We start from the raw sequence: 19,751 nt of genomic DNA on the forward strand, positions 1-19,751 counted from the left end.
TGACCGGAGAGTCGTCTCGGTCATGTCTGCATGTCTCCCGAACCCGTAGGGTCTACACACTTAAGGTTCGGTGACGCTAGGGTTGTAGAGATATTAGTACGCAGTAACCCGAAAGTTGTTTGGAGTCCCAGATGAGATCCCGGACGTCACGAGGAGTTCCGGAATGGTCCGGAGGTGAAGAATTATATATAGGAAGTCTAGTTTCGGCCATCAGGAAAGTTTCGGGGGTCACCGGTATTGTACTGGGACCACCGGAAGGGTCCCGGGGGTCCACCGGGTGGGGTCACCTATCCCGGAGGGCCCCATGGGCTGAAGTGGGGAGGGAACCAGCCCCTGGTGGGCTGGTGCGCCCCCCTTGGGCCTCCCCCTTCGCCTAGGGTTGGAAACCCTAGGGGTGGGGGGCGCCCCACTTGGCTTGGGGGGCAAGCCACCCCCTTGGCTGCCGCCCCCCTTGGAGATTGGATCTCCTAGGGCCGGCGCCCCCCCTAGGGGCCCTATATAAAGAGGGGGGAGGAAGGGCTGCGCACCCCCTTCTCCTGGCGCCTCCCTCTCCCTCTGCAACACCTCTCCCTCTCGTAGAGCTTGGCGAAGCCCTGCCGAGATCGCTGCTACTTCCACCACCACGCCGTTCTGCTGCTGGATCTCCATCAAGCTCTCCTTCCCCCTTGCTGGATCAAGAAGGAGGAGACTTCTTCCCCAACCGTACGTGTGTTGAACGCGGAGGTGCTGTCCGTTGAGCACTAGGATCATCGGTGATTTGGATCACGGCGAGTACGACTCCCTCAACCCCGTTCTCTTGAACGCTTCCGTTCGCGATCTACAAGGGTATGTATATGCACTCCTCTCTCTTGTTGCTAGAAGAACTCCATAGATTGATCTTGGTGAAGCGTAGAATTTTTTTATTTTCTGCAACGTTCCCCAACAGTGGCATCATGAGCTAGGTCTATGCCTAGTTTCTTTGCACGAGTAGAACACAAATTTGTTGTGGGCATAGATGTTATCAATTTTCTTGCCACTACTAGTCTTATTTTGCTTCGGCGGCATCGTGGGATAAAGCGGCCTAGACCGACCTTACACGTACACTTACATGAGACAGGTTCCACCGACTGACATGCACTAGTTGCATAAGGTGGCTAGCGGGTGTCTGTCTCTCCCACTTTAGTCGGAGCGGATTCGATGAAAAGGGTCCTTATGAATGGTAAATAGAAATTGGCATATCACGTTGTGGCTTTCACGTAGGTAAGAAATGTTCTTGCTAGAACCCTATTGCAGCCACGTAAAACATGCAACAACAATTAGAGAACATCTAACTTGTTTTTGCAGCATATGCCTTGTGATGTGATATGGCCAAAAGTTGTGATGAATGATATATATGTGATGTATAAGATCATGTTCTTGTAATAGGAATCACGACTTGCATGTCGATGAGTATGACAACCGGTAGGAGCCATAGGAGTTGTCTTAATTATTGTATGACCTGCGTGTCAATGACTAAACGCCATGTAATTAATTTACTTTATTGCTAAACCGTTAGCCATAGTAGTAGAAGTAATAGTTGGCGAGCAACTTCATGGAGACACGATGATGGAGATCATGGTGTCATGCCGGCGACGAAGATGATCATGGCGCTCCGAAGATGGAGATCAAAGGAGCTATATGATATTGGCCATATCATGTCACTGTTTGATTGCATGTGATGTTTATCATGTTTTTGCATCTTATTTGCTTAGAACGACGGTAGTAAATAAGATGATCCCTCATAATAATTTCAAGAAAGTGTTTCCCCTAACTGTGCACCGTTGCGAAAGTTCGTTCTTTCGAAGCACCACGTGATGATCGGGTGTGATAGATTCTAACGTTCACATACAACAGGTGTAAGACAGATTTACACATGCATAAACACTTAGGTTAACTTGACGAGCCTAGCATGTACAGACATGGCCTCGGAACACAAGAGACCGAAAGGTCGAACATGAGTTGTATGGAAGATACGATCAACATGGAGATGTTCACCGATGATGACTAGTCTGTCTCACGTGATGATCGGACACGGCCTAGTTGACTCGGATCATGTATCACTTAGATGACTAGAGGGATGTCTAATCTGAGTGGGAGTTCATTAAATAATTTGATTAGATGAACTTAATTATCATGAACTTAGTCTAAAAACCTTTGCAAAAAAATGTCGTGTAGATCAAATGGCCAACACTCATGTCAACCTCAACTTCAACGCGTTCCTAGAGAAAACCAAGCTGAAAGATGATGGCAGCAACTATACGTACTGGGTCCGGAACCTGAGGATCATCCTCATAGCTGCCAAGAAAGCATATGTCCTAGAAGGACCGCTAGGTGAAGCACCCATCCCAGAGAACCAAGACGTTATGAATGCTTGGCAGTCACGTGCTGATGATTACTCCCTCGTTCAGTGTGGCATGCTTTACAGCTTAGAACCGGGGCTCCAAAAGCGTTTTGAGCAACACGGAGCATATGAGATGTTCGAGGAGCTGAAAATGGTTTTCCAAGCTCATGCCCGGGTCGAGAGATATGAAGTCTCCGACAAGTTCTATAGTTGTAAGATGGAGGAAAATAGTTCTGTCAGTGAGCACATACTCAAAATGTCTGGGTTGCACAACCGCTTGTCCCGGCTGGACATTAACCTCCCGGACGAGGCGGTCATTGACAAAATCCTTCAGTCGCTCCCACCTAGCTACAAGAACTTTGTGATGAACTACAATATGCAGGGGATGGTGAAAACTATTGCTGAAGTATTTTCAATGCTGAAATCAGCGGAGGTGGAAATCAAAAAGGAACATCAAGTGTTAATGGTCAATAAAACCACTAAGTTCAAGAAAGGCAAGGGTAAGAAGAACTTCAAGAAGGACGGCAAGGAAGTTGCCGCGCCCGGTAAACCATTTGCCGGGAAGAAGCCAAAGAATGGACCCAAACCTGAGACTGAGTGCTTTTATTGCAAAGGGAAGGGTCACTGGAAGCGGAACTGCCCCAAATACTTAGCGGACAAGAAGGCTGGCAACACTAAAGGTATATGTGATATACATGTAATTGATGTGTACCTTACCAGTACTCGTAGTAGCTCTTCGGTATTTGATACCGGTGCGGTTGCTCATATTTGTAACTCAAAGCAGGAGCTGCGGAATAAGCGGAGACTGGTGAAGGACGAGGTGACGATGCGCGTCGGGAATGGTTCCAAGGTCGATGTGATCGCCGTCGGCACGCTACCTCTACATTTACCTACAGGATTAATTTTAAACCTCAATAATTGTTATTTAGTGCCAGCTTTGAGCATGAACATTATATCTGGATCTCGTTTAATGCGACATGGCTACTCATTTAAATCCGAGAATAATGGTTGTTCTATTTGTATGAGCGATATGTTTTATGGTCATGCCCCGCTGGTCAATGGTTTATTCTTAATAAATCTCGAACGTGATGTTACACATATTCATAGTGTGAATACCAAAAGATGTAAGATTGATAATGATAGTCCCACATATATGTGGCACTGCCGCCTTGGTCACATTGGTGTCAAATGCATGAAGAAGCTCCATACAGATGGACTTTTGGAGTCTCTTGATTTCGAATCATTTGACACGTGTGAACCCTGCCTCATGGGCAAAATGACCAAGACTCCGTTCTCCGGAACAATGGAGCGAGCAACCAACTTATTGGAAATCATACATACTGATGTGTGCGGTTCAATGAGCGTTGAGGCTCGCGGAGGCTATCGTTATGTTCTCACCTTAACTGATGACTTAAGTAGATATGGGTATGTTTACTTGATGAAACACAAGTCTGAGACCTTTGAAAAGTTCAAAGAATTTCAGAATGAGGTAGAGAATCAACGTGGCCGAAAAATAAAGTTCTTACGATCAGATTGTGGAGGAGAATATTTAAGTCACGAATTTGGTACGCACTTAAGGAAATGTGGAATCGTTTCACAACTCACGCCGCCTGGAACACCTCAGCGTAACGGTGTGTCCGAACGTCGTAATCGCACTTTATTGGATATGGTGCGGTCTATGATGTCTCTTACCGATTTACCACTATCATTTTGGGGATACGCTTTAGAGACAGCTACATTCACTTTAAATAGGGCACCGTCTAAATCCGTTGAGACGACATCGTATGAATTATGGTTTGGGAAGAAACCTAAGTTGTCGTTTCTAAAAGTTTGGGGATGCGATGCTTATGTCAAGAAACTTCAATCTGAAAAGCTCGAACCCAAGTCGGAAAAATGCGTCTTCATAGGATACTATAAGGAAACCATTGGGTATGCCTTCTACCTTAGATCCGAAGGCAAGATCTTTGTTGCCAAGAACGGGTCCTTTCTGGAGAAAGAGTTTCTCTCGAAAGAAGTAAGTGGGAGGAAAGTAGAACTCGATGAAGTACTACCTCTTGAACCGGAAAGTAGTGCAGCTCAGGAAAATGTTTCTGTGGTGCCTACACCGACTGGAGAGGAAATTAATGATGATGATCAAGGTACTTCGGATCAAGTTGCTAATGAACTTCGTAGGTCCACAAGGACACGTTCCACACCAGAGTGGTATGGCAACCCTGTCCTGGAAATCATGTTGTTAGACAACAGTGAACCTTCGAACTATGAAGAAGCGATGACGGGCCCAGATTCCAACAAATGGCTTGAAGCCATGCAATCCGAGATAGGATTCATGTATGAAAACAAAGTATGGACTTTGACAGACTTGCCCGATGATTGGCGAGCGATAGAAAATAAATGGATCTTTAAGGAGAAGATGGATGCGGATGGCAATGTTACCATCTATAAAGCTCGACTTGTCGCTAAGGGTTATCGGCAAATTCAAGGGGTTGACTACGATGAGACTTTCTCTCCCGTAGCAAAGCTGAAGTCCGTCCGAATCATGTTAGCAATTGCCGCATACTATGATTATGAGATATGGCAAATGGACGTCAAAACGGCATTCCTTAACGGCTATCTTAAAGAAGAACTATATATGATGCAGCCGAAAGGTTTTGTCGATCCTGAGAATGCTAACAAGGTATGCAAGCTCCAGCGATCCATTTATGGGCTGGCGCAAGCATCTCAGAGTTGGAACATTCGCTTTGATGAGATGATCAAAGCGTTTGGGTTTATGGAGACTTATGGAGAAGCCTGCGTTTACAAGAAAGTGAGTGGGAGCTCTGTAGCATTTCTCATATTATATGTGGATGACATACTTTTGATGGGAAATGATATAGAACTTTTGGACAGCATTAAGGCCTACTTGAATAAATGTTTTTCAATGAAGGACTTTGGAGAAGCTGCTTACATATTAGGCATCAAGATCTATAGAGAGAGATCGAGACGCCTCATAGGTCTTTCACAAAGCACATACCTTGATAAGATATTGAAGAAGTTCAATATGGATCAGTCCAAGAAAGGGTTCTTGCCTATATTGCAAGGTGTGAGATTGAGCTCGGCTCAATGCCCGACCACGGCAGAAGATATAGAAGAGATGAGTGTCATCCCCTATGCCTCAGCCATAGGGTCTATTATGTATGCCATGCTGTGTACCAGACCTGATGTAAACCTTGCCGTAAGTTTGGTAGGAAGGTACCAAAGTAATCCCGGCAAGAAACACTTGACAACGGTCAAGAATATCCTGAAGTACCTCAAAAGGACTAAGGACATGTTTCTCGTTTATGGAGGTGACGAAGAGCTCGTCGTAAAGGGTTACGTCGACGCTAGCTTCGACACAGATCTGGATGACTCTAAGTCTCAAACCGGATACGTGTATATTTTGAATGGTGGGGCAGTAAGCTGGTGCAGTTGCAAGCAGAGCGTCGTGGCGGGATCTACATGTGAAGCGGAGTACATGGCAGCCTCGGAGGCAGCGCATGAAGCAATATGGATGAAGGATTTCATCACCGACCTAGGAGTCATACCCAATGCGTCGGGGCCAATCACTCTCTTCTGTGACAACACTGGAGCTATTGCCCTTGCCAAGGAGCTAGGTTTCACAAGAAGACCAGGCACATCAAGCGTTGTTTCGACTCCATTCGTGAAAATGTTCAAGATGGAGACATAGATATTTGCGAAGTGTATACGGATCTGAATGTTGCAGATCCGTTGACTAAACCTCTTCCACAAGCAAAACATGATCAACACCAGAACTCTATGGGTGTTCGATTCATCACAATGTAACTAGATTATTGACTCTAGTGCAAGTGGGAGACTATTGGAAATATGCCCTAGAGGCAATAATAAAAGGATTATTATTATATTTCCTTGTTCATGAAAATTGTCTATTATTCATGCTATAATTGTGTTATCCGTAAATCATAATACATGTGTGAATACATAGACCACAACATGTCCCTAGTAAGCCTCTAGTTGACTAGCTCGTTGATCAACTAATAGTCATGGTTTCCTGACTATGGACATTGGATGTCGTTGATAACGGGATCACATCATTAGGAGAATGATGTGATGGACAAGACCCAATCCTAAGCATAGCACAAGATCGTGTAGTTCGTTTGCTAGAGCTTTTCCAATGTCAAGTATCTTTTCCTTAGACCATGAGATAGTGTAACTCCCGGATACCGCAGGAGTGCTTTGGGTGTACCAAACGTCACAACGTAACTGGTGACTATAAAGGTATACTACGGGTATCCCCGAAAGTATCTGTTGGGTTGGCATGGATCAAGACTGGGATTTGTCACTCCGTATGACGGAGAGGTATCTCTGGGCCCACTTGGTAATGCATCATCATAATGAGCTCAAAGTGACCAAGTGTTTGGTCACGGGATCATGCATTACGGTATGAGTAAAGTGACTTGCCGGTAACGAGATTGAACGAGGTATTAGGATACCGATGATCGAATCTCGGGCAAGTAACGTACCGATTGAGAAAGGGAATTGTATACGGGATTACTTGAATCCTCGACATCGTGGTTCATCCGATGAGATCATCGAGGAGCATGTGGGAACCAACATGGGTATCCATATCCCGCTGTTGGTTATTGACCGGAGAGTCGTCTCGGTCATGTGTGCATGTCTCCCGAACCCGTAGGGTCTACACACTTAAGGTTCGGTGATGCTAGGGTTGTAGAGATATTAGTATGCAGTAACCCGAAAGTTGTTCAGAGTCCTGGATGAGATCCCGGATGTCACGAGGAGTTCCGGAATGGTTCGGAGGTGAAGAATTATATATAGGAAGTCCAGTTTCGACCATCCGGAAAGTTTCAGGGGTCACCGGTATTGTACCGGGACCACCGGAAGGGTCCCGGGGGTCCACCGGGTGGGGCCACCTATTCCGGAGGGCCCCATGGGCTGAAGTGGGGAGGGAACCAGCCCCTGGTGGGCTGGTGCGCCCCCCTTGGGCGTCCCCATGCGCCTAGGGTTGGAAACCCTAGGGGTGGGGGGTGCCCCACTTGGCTTGGGGGGCAAGCCACCCCCTTGGCCGCCCCCCCCCCCCCCTTGGAGATTGGATCTCCTAGGGCCGGCGCCCCCCTAGGGGCCCTATATAAAGAGGGAGGAGGGAGGGCTGCGCACCCCCTGCTCCTGGCGCCTCCCTCTCCCTCTGCAACACCTCTCCCTCTCGTAGAGCTTGGCGAAGCCCTGCCGAGATCGCTGCTACTTCCACCACCACGCCGTTGTGCTGCTGGATCTCCATCAACCTCTCCTTCCCCCTTGCTGGATCAAGAAGGAGGAGACGCCTTCCCCAACTGTACGTGTGTTGAACGCGGAGGTGCTGTCCGTTGAGCACTAGGATCATCGGTGATTTGGATCACGGCGAGTATGACTCCCTCAACCCCGTTCTCTTGAACACTTCCGCTCGCGATCTACAAGGGTATGTAGATGCACTCCTCTCTCTCGTTGCTAGATGAACTCCATAGATTGATCTTGGTGAAGCGTAGAATTTTTTTATTTTCTGCAACGTTCCCCAACAGCTACTACGATTACACTTGCTACAAAACCATTGCTGTCGCTGTTACCATTACTATTACTGTTACTGTTGCTATCAAAACTATCATATTACTGTGCCATTGATCACTTTACTGCAGATATTGAATCTCCAGGTGTGGTTGAATTGACAACCCAACTGCTAATACTTACAAATATTCTTTGGCTCCTCTTATGTCGAATCTATAAATTTGGGTTGAATACTTTATCCTCGAAAACTGTTAGGATCCCCTATACTTGTGGGTTATCAGGCAGCAGCGATCGCCGAGGTGGCCGCGAAGAAGAAGATGAAAAAGTCCACATCGATGCCTCATGCAGCTACTCCGGCGCCCCCTACGGCCACTGCTCCGGCGCGGGCGGCGGCCGCAGCCGGCAACAAGCATTGTGGCCTCCAAGTGCTCGATGAAATGCCTACAAGGTAAAGAAAAACCTCGCGTCTTGTTGGTAGCCGATAGTGATTGTTGGTGGATGGTAGTGATTGTTGGTAGTGTTTTCTTTGTTGTTGTTGTGCGGAGATGAACATGGCCGTATTCCTCGTGTCTTTGGAGTCCTCGGTGGCCGTTGGACTTGAGCTCAACTACAACTCAATTCAGGATCATTCGGTGGCAGCCCAAGGCATGGAGCAAGAGATGATCGGGGAAGAGGAGGAGGCTGAAGAGGTGGTGACCGAGGAAGAGGAGCTTGTGGAGGTGACTGAAGCAAGCACAAAGGTGCCAAGGTGCTGCACCCAAAACTACAACCAAAAGAAGGATATTGCTCTTTGCGGTGCTTGGTGCGCGACCTCCATGGATGCAACAATCGGAACGGTCAAACCAAGACCATGTTTTGGGAGAGAATTACCAAGCACTACAACAACACCGTGGACGTGCGATCAAGTCGTACGCAAGGTTATCTTGGGCATCGTTGTGTCACCTTTCATGACCATTGCAACGGATGATCAGGTTGCATCGACCAAGTGAATCATGCACCACCAAGTGGTGTGCAAGTGGCGGAGTATGGCCCCTACATCCGAGAACTATTCAATCATAGAAATACCAAGTTCGGCCACAATCTCTTCACATTGCATCATTGCTATAAAAGAGCTGCGCAAAAACGAGAAGTGGATCCAAAAAATCGCGGAGACCACTCCAAAGAGATCAAGATTGAGCATATCCATTGAGGAAGACGATGCGGTTGACAAAGATGCGAACAATAGACCGTAAGGAAACAATATTGCAAAAGAAAGAAAGAAGATAAATGCATTTGGTGGCACTTACAAAGAAGAACATGTCGCAATGATCGAGACCAAGAAGGTGTTAGCAGACGAACGCAAAGAAGAGAAGATTGCGAGGTGGAATGAGCTCAAGGTGTTGGATGATGAGAAATGGAAGGCCAAGTTGGCGGCCGAAGAGAGAAAGTTGAAGGCGGAGGAGCGTAGGCTTGCACTTGAGGAGGAGAGGGCATGCTATCATGTTCATGAATCCAAACACAATGGATAAAACTGCAAGCAAGTATTGGGAGCTCACCTGTGGAGAGATTTTGGAAGCCTTTCTTCGAAATGTAGGTGGTGGCCGAGGTGGTGGTGGTGTTGATGGTGGTGGCCGAGGTGGTGGCGGTGTTGATTATGGTGGCCGAGGGGGTGCTGGCGGTGATGGTGTTGATGGTGGTGGGAGAGGGGGTGATGGTGTTGATGGTGGTGGCCGAGATGATGGCGGTGGTGATGGTGGCCGAGTGGATGGTGAAGTTGATTTCTTCACCGGGGACCTTGTTTGAGTGGCGGTGGCCGAGGGGGTGGTGGTGCAGGCTATTGGTTGGCTCGATCCACAACATACACATGCTATGTTTGTGGTGATTTTGGATCAAACATTGTGTTTGAAGTGATGCCTTTTGGGTGAACTTTGCATGTTTTTGTTTGAAATTCGTGATGATTAAACTATATGGTATGACGGTTATATTATGCATGTTTTAATTTCAATATTCTCATGATTTCTTTTACGGGAATCTGTACAACAAATACTAGAAATACTAAAAATTACATCTAGATTCATGGTGCTATCATGATATATATTGTGTAGTGTTTGAAGTTGATGTGACTAGGACACAAAATCTATGCAATTTTATTTTTACTCCACTGACTATAGAGGATCGGCTAGGTGCGGCCGCCGTTAGTGGAGTAAAACTTTGCTCCACTTGACTTTACTCCGCCGGATACTCCCTTAACTTTTAGGGGGTCGGTTAGAAATGCCTTGTGTACAATTCCCCAGTTCTAATAAACATCGATGACAATTTAACGCTGAAATGCGTGCAAAGTTTGATGTTTGTGCTAGATGAGCAAATTATCACAACAAGGTGAATGTGGTTTTAGAATTGTATAAACATATTTATTAAATCAACTAACAAATACTTAATTTTCAATCGACGGAGACTATTTCTCTATGGGATAACAGCACGTGGGACATTTTTTAGATCCCTACAAATTTTAGTTGACTGTTACAATACTAGTGTTAATACTAGTGTTATTATGATCGATCAGTGGTGAAATTAGTACAATCATAATACAAGTAAGCTCTATGAATTGAGAAGTTTCCCGTGTTGCTTACCAACGGGGATCCGGTGACAGATCTAAAAAGTGTCTAAAAGTAGCCTATTCTACTATTCTTGGCATTGTTTTGAGCCCAGTGATTAGTCAAAAAGGTGACCCCGGAAAGTTAACAAGATCCAAGCTGGTACTACTAGTTAAGTTATATTAGAACCTTGGGATCAATCATAGTGCGTTGATGTAAAGCCCAATGTCTTACTAGCAAGCTGTATGTATGGGCAATCCAAAAAGCTCAAGAATCACATGCCAGGATGAGTCAAGGGGGGTTGGTTAATCATTTGTTAACCTTTATCCACCATCAGTTGGGAAACCAAACCAGATTATCAGGGAGTATCAGGCTTGCAAAAGGCTTCAGCCAGGGACAGCACAACCAACAAAAAGGTGGTGAGCTACTCCACCGCCTCTTTACTTCTTTACATTTTCCCTTTGCCAACTTTTCCAATGGCGCCTAGCTGCACCCGTGGAGCCTAGCGGCGAGCACGCTAGCTGCTAGCAGCATGTGTGCATTGCATGCGTTGGAGCGAGGGGCAAGATGGGACTCCTCATTGTCAAACCACAGTGGCGGGGTGTGTGTGTGTGTGTGTGGGCACTGTAACCTAAACCAAAACACTTTGGGCTAGCGTATCCTCCCCCTTTTAAAACGTTGGTGTGGACTTTCGCCATTGTGTCGATCTTGTTGATTGTTCTTTCTTTTGGTTTGGTCGTCTGGTGTCGTTTGAACTTTGAGGCTGCATGCAGAGAGCCAGCGCATGGATGGAAGCAAGAGGAAGGCAACGAAAGCAGGTGGGCAGCCCCGAGGAGGGAGAGGGGGGCCTGCTATCATGGCACAAAGCAACTAAACAGAGGATTAACAAGTAGCCAGCAGGCTGATCGGCAGATGGTTGACAGTCTTCGTGATACCTAGAAGGATGTCTGTCTGTCCCATGATGTCGTTTTGTTTAGTCCAAATGGCCTCTCCGGGTACACCACCCATTACACTTGGGATGTGCGTTCCCTTTGTTGGAGGCAATGACTTTTGCAAACCACACCTAAATTAGTAGGCAAAGAATATGTTTTGTCTGGGCTGTTGGGTTCTTCGGGGCAAAAGGTGGCATGGCAAAGGTTGCTTAGAATTAACCCTTTTGATTAAGTATGACAAACGCATGTGAGCTAGATCCAGCGAGCCAAAAAAAGAAAAGGTAGATCCTAATCCTTTTCTGCCAAGCGCTGGTTTAGACTAGTTTAACATGCTCCTTCTTCCATCGTCGGTGTCTTGTACTGTGTCTGTTTAGCCCAGTGCTGCATGGAGTAACTTTAACCAGTGAACAAGAAGAATGAAAACACCTGGCAAACAATCCCATTTCGGTTTATCCGAACAAAAAGAGGCAAATGTGCCAGGTTCTACCGGAACTGATACTAATCCAGCCACGGAGACGGGGTGAGGGTGACCACACCCGCCAGAGCGCATAGCATATCGCACGGTACATGAGCAGTACCCACGGTCGAAAAGCCGGAGGCAGAGGCACGAAGCCAAGCAGGAAGCTGCATGCATGAGCATGAGCATGGCATTCCACGACAGGGGCAAAGGCATCGGTCACGTCGTGCCACGCGCGCCATGGACCATCCATGCATGCATGGCGGTGCGGCTTCTTCTTTTCCCCGGCACCTTTCGCCTGGTCCAGGAGAAATTCCGAAGGCGGAGGGTATCGGATGCCGCCGAAAGATAGGTGCCAAGGGAGTTGATGCATGTCGACGTCTCTGATTGCAACATTGGCTTCTGTTGCCGGTGGTACCATGCCATGCCATGCCATGCATAGGGCCCTATGATTTATTCCTTCTTCCTTCCTCTTTTCTTCGATGTTGCTTGCGTGCGTCGAGAACGAAGCTTCAGTGCCTTTGGAAGAAAATCGGTGAAGGTAGCAAATGGTGCTGGAATAGTTGCATGCGCTTTTGTCGCCGTTCAATCATTGTACGTGCCATCTGACCAACATATATATGTTCATGTGCAGTGCGGTTCCTTGCTCAATTAGAGGCCGGAAGGAAAAACACAGTATGTGGTACAGGTCTGTGGAGCATGCGCGTCATTGATCGCCAACAGTGCTGAGGAGAACGTACCAACGATCACCAGACAAGTAGGTGCTGCGCAAATGGATTTTGTTTTCGTGCAACTGAACTGCGCATTGGTGCAGTGTGTTACAACTGAGCAACTCCAAGTGAAGATTAAAACTTGAATGCTTGTAGGCTGGGTCAGTCTTAGTTGATTAGTTGTGTGTAGCGTTGGGTGTTGCAGTTCGTAACAAACTACTCCCTCCGTTCCTGAATATAAGTCTTTGTAGAGATTCTACTAGGTGGACTACATACGGAGCAAAATGAATGAATCTAAACTTAAAATGCATCTATATACATCCGTATGCGGTTTATAGTGGAATCTCTACAAAGACTTACATTTAAAAACGGAGGGAGTATTTCTTTTCAACAAAAAACAAGCAATTACTTTGGAAACAAACTGATTTCTACGTATTTATTACTTTTTTAGCAAATTTCTTTTATTACTTTTTAGGGGTATTTCTTTTACAACAAAGCTAAAATCCTGCTGTCCTGGTTTTTGCAACAGGTCCGCCCAACCCAGATGCCGCACGTTTTTAATCGAATGGATCGCAACGTTTCAGGGCGAGTGAAGCGTCTGCGTCGATGACATGTGGGCCCGATCGGTACTGTAACAGATCCGAGATCGTGATCGCATGGCTATTAATTAGTTGGTGATTTGTGCGGCGGGACCGGTGGGCGTTGACCATGTTTATTGGGAGGTCGCCGCGATTTCCGCAGGGAGCGTTTAGTGGGAGGTTGCTGTGATTTTTGGGCGAGGTAGCCCATTTTCTCTCTTGCCGTTGTACTGTTTAACAGTAAAAAAAAACGATGTTAATGACAGGATACGAACCCATGTCAGCTACGTGAGACAAAGAGGCACTAGCCACTACGCTACCACAACATTTGATGCACATCTAAACTACACATTTTAATTGTATGCCATACAGACAACAAATTTCTTCAGATTTGATCTTGATTGCTAAAAACAGAGCGAAGCATCTACCTTAGTCAATTCTGAAATTTAAAGCTATCGTCGAGACTTTGTACCTACACAAATGTTGATTCAAGCAAAATTGTTGAAACATACCCCCAGTAATTTTGATGTAAATCGCATGGTAATTTAATTGATGTAGTCATAACAAACTAGTATAAATACCGCGGTTACTTTGACTCAGGAGATTTTTTTATTTTTTATTTTTCTGTAATCAGGTGATGATGAGGATTCGTAAGAAATAATCTTATATCAAGGAAAATAATGTTCAATCAATTATGAAAACAATGCTTCAGCGTGTACTTGATTTGGGAGGAGTTGAGTAGATTTGGGAGGATCCATGTATGAAAACAAAGTATGGACTTTGACTGACTTGCCCGATGATCGACGAGCGATAGAAAACAAATGGATCTTTAAGAAGAAGACGGACGCGGATGGTAATGTCACCATCTATAAGGCTCGACTTGTCGCTAAGGGTTATCGGCAAGTTCAAGGGACTGACTACGATGAGACTTTCTCTTCCGTAGCAAAGCTTAAATCCGTCCGAATCATGTTAGCAATTGCCGCATACTATGATTATGAGATATGGCAGATGGACGTCAAAACGGCATTCCTTAACGGTTATCTTAAGGAAGAGCTGTATATGATGCAGCCGGAAGGTTTTGTCGATCCTAAGAATGCTAACAAAGTATGCAAGCTCCAGTGATCCATTTATGGGCTGATGCAAGCATCTCGGAGTTGGAACATTCGCTTTGATGATATGATCAAAGCGTTTGGGTTTATGCAGACTTATGGAGAAGCCTGCGTTTACAAGAAAGTGAGTGGGAGCTCTGTAGCATTTCTCATATTATATGTAGATGACATACTTTTAATGGGAAATGATATAGAATTCTTGGACAGCATTAAGGCCTACTTGAATAAGTGTTTTTCAATGAAGGACCTTGGAGAAGCTGCTTACATATTAGGCATCAAGATCTATAGGGATAGATCGAGACGCCTCACAGGTCTTTCACAAAGCACATACCTTGATAAGATTTTGAAGAAGTTCAAAATGGATCAGTCCAAGAAAGGGTTTTTGCCTGTACTGCAAGGTGTGAGATTGAGCTCGGCTCAATGCCCGACCATGGCAAAAGACAAAGAAGAGATGAGTGTCATCCCCTATGCCTCAACCATAGGATCTATTATGTATGCCATGTTGTGTACCAGACCAGATGTAAACCTTGCCGTAAGTTTGGTAGGAAGGTACCAAAGTAATCCCGGCAAGGAACACTGGACAGCGGTCAAGAATATCCTGAAGTACCTGAAAAGGACAAAGGACATGTTTCTCGTTTATGGAGGTGACGAAGAGCTCGTCGTAAAGGGTTATGTCGACGCTAGCTTCGACACAAATCTGGATGACTCTAAGTCACAAACCGGATACGTGTATATGTTGAATGGTGGGGCAGTAAGCTGGTGCAGCTGCAAGCAGAGCGTCGTGGCGGGATCTACATGTGAAGCAGAGTACATGGCAGCCTCGGAGGCAGCACATGAAGCAATTTGGGTGAAGGAGTTCATCACCGACCTAGGAGTCATACCCAATGCGTCGGGGCTGATCAAACTCTTCTGTGACAACACTGGAGCTATTGCCCTTACCAAGGAGCCCAGGTTTCACAAGAAGACCAGGCACATCAAGCGTCGTTTCAACTCCATCCGTGAAAATGTTCAAGATGGAGACATAGATATTTGCAAAGTACATACGGATCTGAATGTCGCAGATCCGCTGACTAAACCTCTTCCGCGAGCAAAACATGATCAACACCAGAACTCTATGGGTGTTCGATTCATCACAATGTAACTAGATTATTGAGTCTAGTGCAAGTGGGAGACTATTGGAAATATGCCCTAGAGGCAATAATAAAAGGATTATTATTATATTTCTTTGTTCATGATAGTTGTCTTTTATTCATGCTATAATTGTATTATTCGGAAATTGTAATACACGTGTGAATACTTAGACCAAATACGTCCCTAGTAAGCCTCTAGTTGACTAGCTCGTTGGTCAACAGATAGTCATGGTTTCCTGACTATGGACATTAGATGTCGTTGACAACGGGATCACATCATTAGGAGAATGATGTGATGGACAAGACCCAATCCTAAGCATAGCACAAGATCGTGTAGTTCGTTTTGCTAGAGCTTTTCCAATGTCAAGTATCTCTTCCTTAGACCATGAGATCGTGTAACTCCCGGATACCGTAGGAGTGCTTTGGGTGTACCGAACATCACAACGTAACTGGGTGACTATAAAGGTGCACTACAGGTATCTCCGAAAGTGTCTGTCGGGTTGACACGGATCGAGACTGGGATTTGTCACTCCGTATGACGGAGAGGTATCTCTGGGCCCACTCGGTAATGCATCATCATAATGAGCTCAAAGTGACCAAGTGTTTGGTCACGGGATCATGCATTACAGTACGAGTAAAGTGACTTGCCGGTAACGAGACTGAATGAGGTATTGGGATACCGACGATCGAGTCTCGGGCATGTAACGTACCGATTGACAAAGGGAATTGTATACGGGGTTGATTGAATCCTCGACATCGTGGTTCATCCGATGAGATCATCGAGGAGCATGTGGGAGCCAACATGGGTATCCAGATCCCGCTGTTGGTTATTGACCAGAGAGCCATCTCGGTCATGTCTGCATGTCTCCCGAACCCGTAGGGTCTACACACTTAAGGTTCGGTGACGCTAGGGTTATTAGGAAGACTTGTATGTGATTTCCGAATGTTGTTTGGAGTCCCGGATGAGATCCCGGACGTCACGAGGAGTTCCGGAATGGTCCGGAGGTGAAGATTTATATATGGGAAGTTGTCATACGGACACCGGAAAGTTTCGGGGGCATATCGGTATTGTACCGGGGCCACCGGAGGGGTTCCGGGGGTCCACCGGGAGGGGCCACCCCTCTCGGAGGGCCTCATGGGCCGCAAGGGGAAGGGAACCAGCCCCTGGAGGGCTGGGCCCCTCCCTTGGGCCCATGCGCCTAGGGTTGGGGGGGAACCCTAGTGGGGGCGCCCCCCTTGCTTGGGGGGCAAGCCCCCCTCCCTGGCCGCCGCCCCCCCCCTCTAGATCTCATCTAGAGGGGGCCGGCCCCCTTCCCCCTTCCCCTATAAATAGAGGGGCGAGGGGAGGGCTGAACACCTGATCCAAGGCGCAGCCCCTCCCCTCCCCAACACCTCTCCTCCTCCGTTGAGTGCTTGGCGAAGCCCTGTCGAAGTACTGCCTCTCCACCATCATCGCGCCGTGGTGCTGCTGCTGGAGCCTTCTTCCTCAACCTCTCCTTCCCCCTTGCTGGATCAAGAAGGAGGAGACGTCGTCCGCTCCGTACGTGTGTTGAACGCGGAGGTGCTGTCCGTTCAGCACTGGGTCATCAGTGATTTGGATCACGGCGAGTACGACTCCATCATCCCCGTTCCCTTGAACGCTTCCGCACGCGATCTACAAGTGGTATGTAGATGCAATCTCTCTCCCATGACTTGTTGCTTAGATGAACTCATAGATGGATCTTGGTGAAACCGTAGGAAAAAATTTAATTTTCTGCAACGTTCCCCAACAGGCACAATGCTCCCCAAGAAGCCACTAGGGCCACCGTAATCTCCTCACGCCCTCACACAATGCGAGATGCCGTGATTCCATTATTGGTGCCCTTGAAGACGGCGACCGAACATTTACAAACAAGGTTGGGGCAATCTCCACAACTGAATTGGAGGCTCCCAACGACACCACGAAGCTTCACTACAATGGACTATGGCTCCGCGGTGACCTCAACCGTCTAGGGTGCTCAAACACCCAAGAGTAACAAGATCTGCTAGGGATTAGTGGGGGGAATCAAATTTCTCTTGGTGGAAGTGTAGATCTGGGCCTTCTCAACCACTCCCGAGCAAATCAACAAGTTTGATTGGCTAGGGAGAGAGATCGGGCGAAAATGGAGCTTGGAGCAACAATGGAGCTTTTTGGGGGAAGAGGTGAGTCAACTTTGGGGAAGAAGACCCCTTTGTATAGTGAGGGGAACAATCCAACCGTTACCCCCCAAGAAGCCCCGCAGAGAGCGGTACTACCGCTTGGGTGGGCGGTACTACCGCTGCGCCAGCGGTACTACCGCGCCACCTAGCGGTACTGCCGTGCATAAGAGGGGAGCAGGGTCATGGACCTAGAGCGGTACTACCGTGGAGGTAAGGGCGGTACTACCGCTCGGGAGCGGTACTACCGCCACTATTGCTGCGACAAGTACCACAGAACCTGATACGAGAAAACAAGGGCTCGATTCGAGGCGGTAGTGGCCCGGAGCCTCAGCGGTACTATGGCAGAAACCAGTAAGCGGTACTACCACTGTGGAGCAGTACTACCGCTTGCTGTCTTCGGCGGTACTACCGCTGTGGCCCGCGGTACTACCGCTGGGGCCAGACAGAGAGAGCAGAGAGGGGAATGAGAGCTCCAATGAAGCCGGAAGGAACAGCGGGTGTAATAAGAATGTGTACGTGTTGATTCCACCCAAGCCATACCTAAACGGATCCCCTCTTGATAGTACGGTGACTCCTACTCAACTAGTCCACCAACAGAGAAACGAAGGAGCTGCACCGTCTTGAATAAAGCACCGAGGGGAGGGAATCGTCTCGTGCCAAGGATGAATCTCTGAAAATCTCAACGCACACGATTAGTCCGCAAAAGCATTGTCATCAATCACCAAAACACCTTGGGGATAAATATGTCCTTACAATCTCCCGCTTTTTGGTGGATTGATGACAATATGGGATTTGCACAAATGGGAAGAGACATAGAACATGCGCAAACCCCACAACTCACAAATGTAGATGGTCTCCCCCTAGATGTGTGCTATCTAGATAGGTGCTTTGGACTGCACGGCACACATACTAGGATCAACGCTCCCCCTACATTTTGGAGACCAACAACCTAAGCAAGATATATGAGAGCAAAGTATGTATAAAAAGATAAGCATGCATCTCATAAGATACCGAAGTACTAGATAGACATAGATAATGGTAATAAGGATAAGATAGCATATGTCTCACACCATATGTCTGGAACTTAGGTCTCACTGGCACAAAACCAAACAAAGCAAACGGCGAGAAAACACACTACAAGGAAAACACACTCGCAAAGCAGACAATGACACAAATCCCTAAACTCTCTCCCCCTTTGGCATCGAGACACCAAAATAAGAGGGAGTGTTGCTACGGCTCCAGGTGATAGTATGTGAGAGACTCGAACATCATATCCCAGCGGGATCATCTGCACTGCCGTTGTCGGTCGGGAACTGCTCGGCATCAGAATCAGTCCACGGGCAGTGCTGCTGAATCCACTCCTCCTCCTTAGTAAGCTGGTCCTCAGATCCACTGTAAACGATGGCACCCAACTGACGTATGAGCTCCTTGTGATGACCCCTGGCCTTCTTCTCAGCCACATGAGTCATGTACTGACCGTGAGCCTCCATGCAGAACAACTTCTTCACCTTGAGCTTGAGCTTCTGTGCCCAAGAGGGCTCTGCCCTAGAAGGCTCATAGTCATCATCATCATCAGCATCGGCCTCCTCTTCGGTCTCCATGTCGGCAGCAGAAGATGTAGCCCCAGACCTAGGGACCTGTGTGCCCCAGTTATCCTTCTTCCTCAGACACTTGATCTCATGAGACACCAACTCTCCAGTCTCTAGCATAACCTTGGGATAGACCTTATCCCAGACCTTCTCAATGAGCAGCATGATGAAAGGACCATAGATCGGGCACTTGCGCTCAGAGATAGTAGATAAGAGCTCAGACCACATAACATGAGAAATGTCCAAAGACTCGCCAGTGTTAGCCTCCTTCTCATGTTGGCAGAAGAGAAGCATGTCCATAAGAAAGGAGTGAACCATATCCTGATTCCCGATACGAGGGAAGAGAGTCTCCCGGAAGACACGGTGAAGAATGTCCAGATAGGCAGGCAGCTCATATGTTACCTTCTTAGTGTCAGGGTTGATCTTCTGAGTGCAGTAGGGCCAGAGAGCTTGCTTGTGAGTGGAGGTTGTCTTACTGTGGGGGCGAAAGCCAACAGGAGTCTCAAGCCCGTAATCTTCCACTCCAAGTAACTCCATGAATGTCTTCCATTGACAGAAAGTAACTTGCCATTGGTCATCCAAGTCA

The 19,751-nt window shown here is 47.1% G+C and overlaps 1 pseudogene; it reads left to right on the forward strand.

Annotated features, from left to right (window-relative positions):
• The first annotated feature begins 8,454 nt into the window (after positions 1-8,454).
• On the forward strand, positions 8,455-9,799 carry LOC119309745 (annotated as a pseudogene).
• The last annotated feature ends 9,952 nt before the right edge of the window (positions 9,800-19,751 follow it).

Source organism: Triticum dicoccoides, chromosome 5B (assembly GCF_002162155.2).
Source record: "Triticum dicoccoides isolate Atlit2015 ecotype Zavitan chromosome 5B, WEW_v2.0, whole genome shotgun sequence".
In the NCBI taxonomy this organism is placed as follows: Eukaryota; Viridiplantae; Streptophyta; class Magnoliopsida; order Poales; family Poaceae; genus Triticum; species Triticum dicoccoides.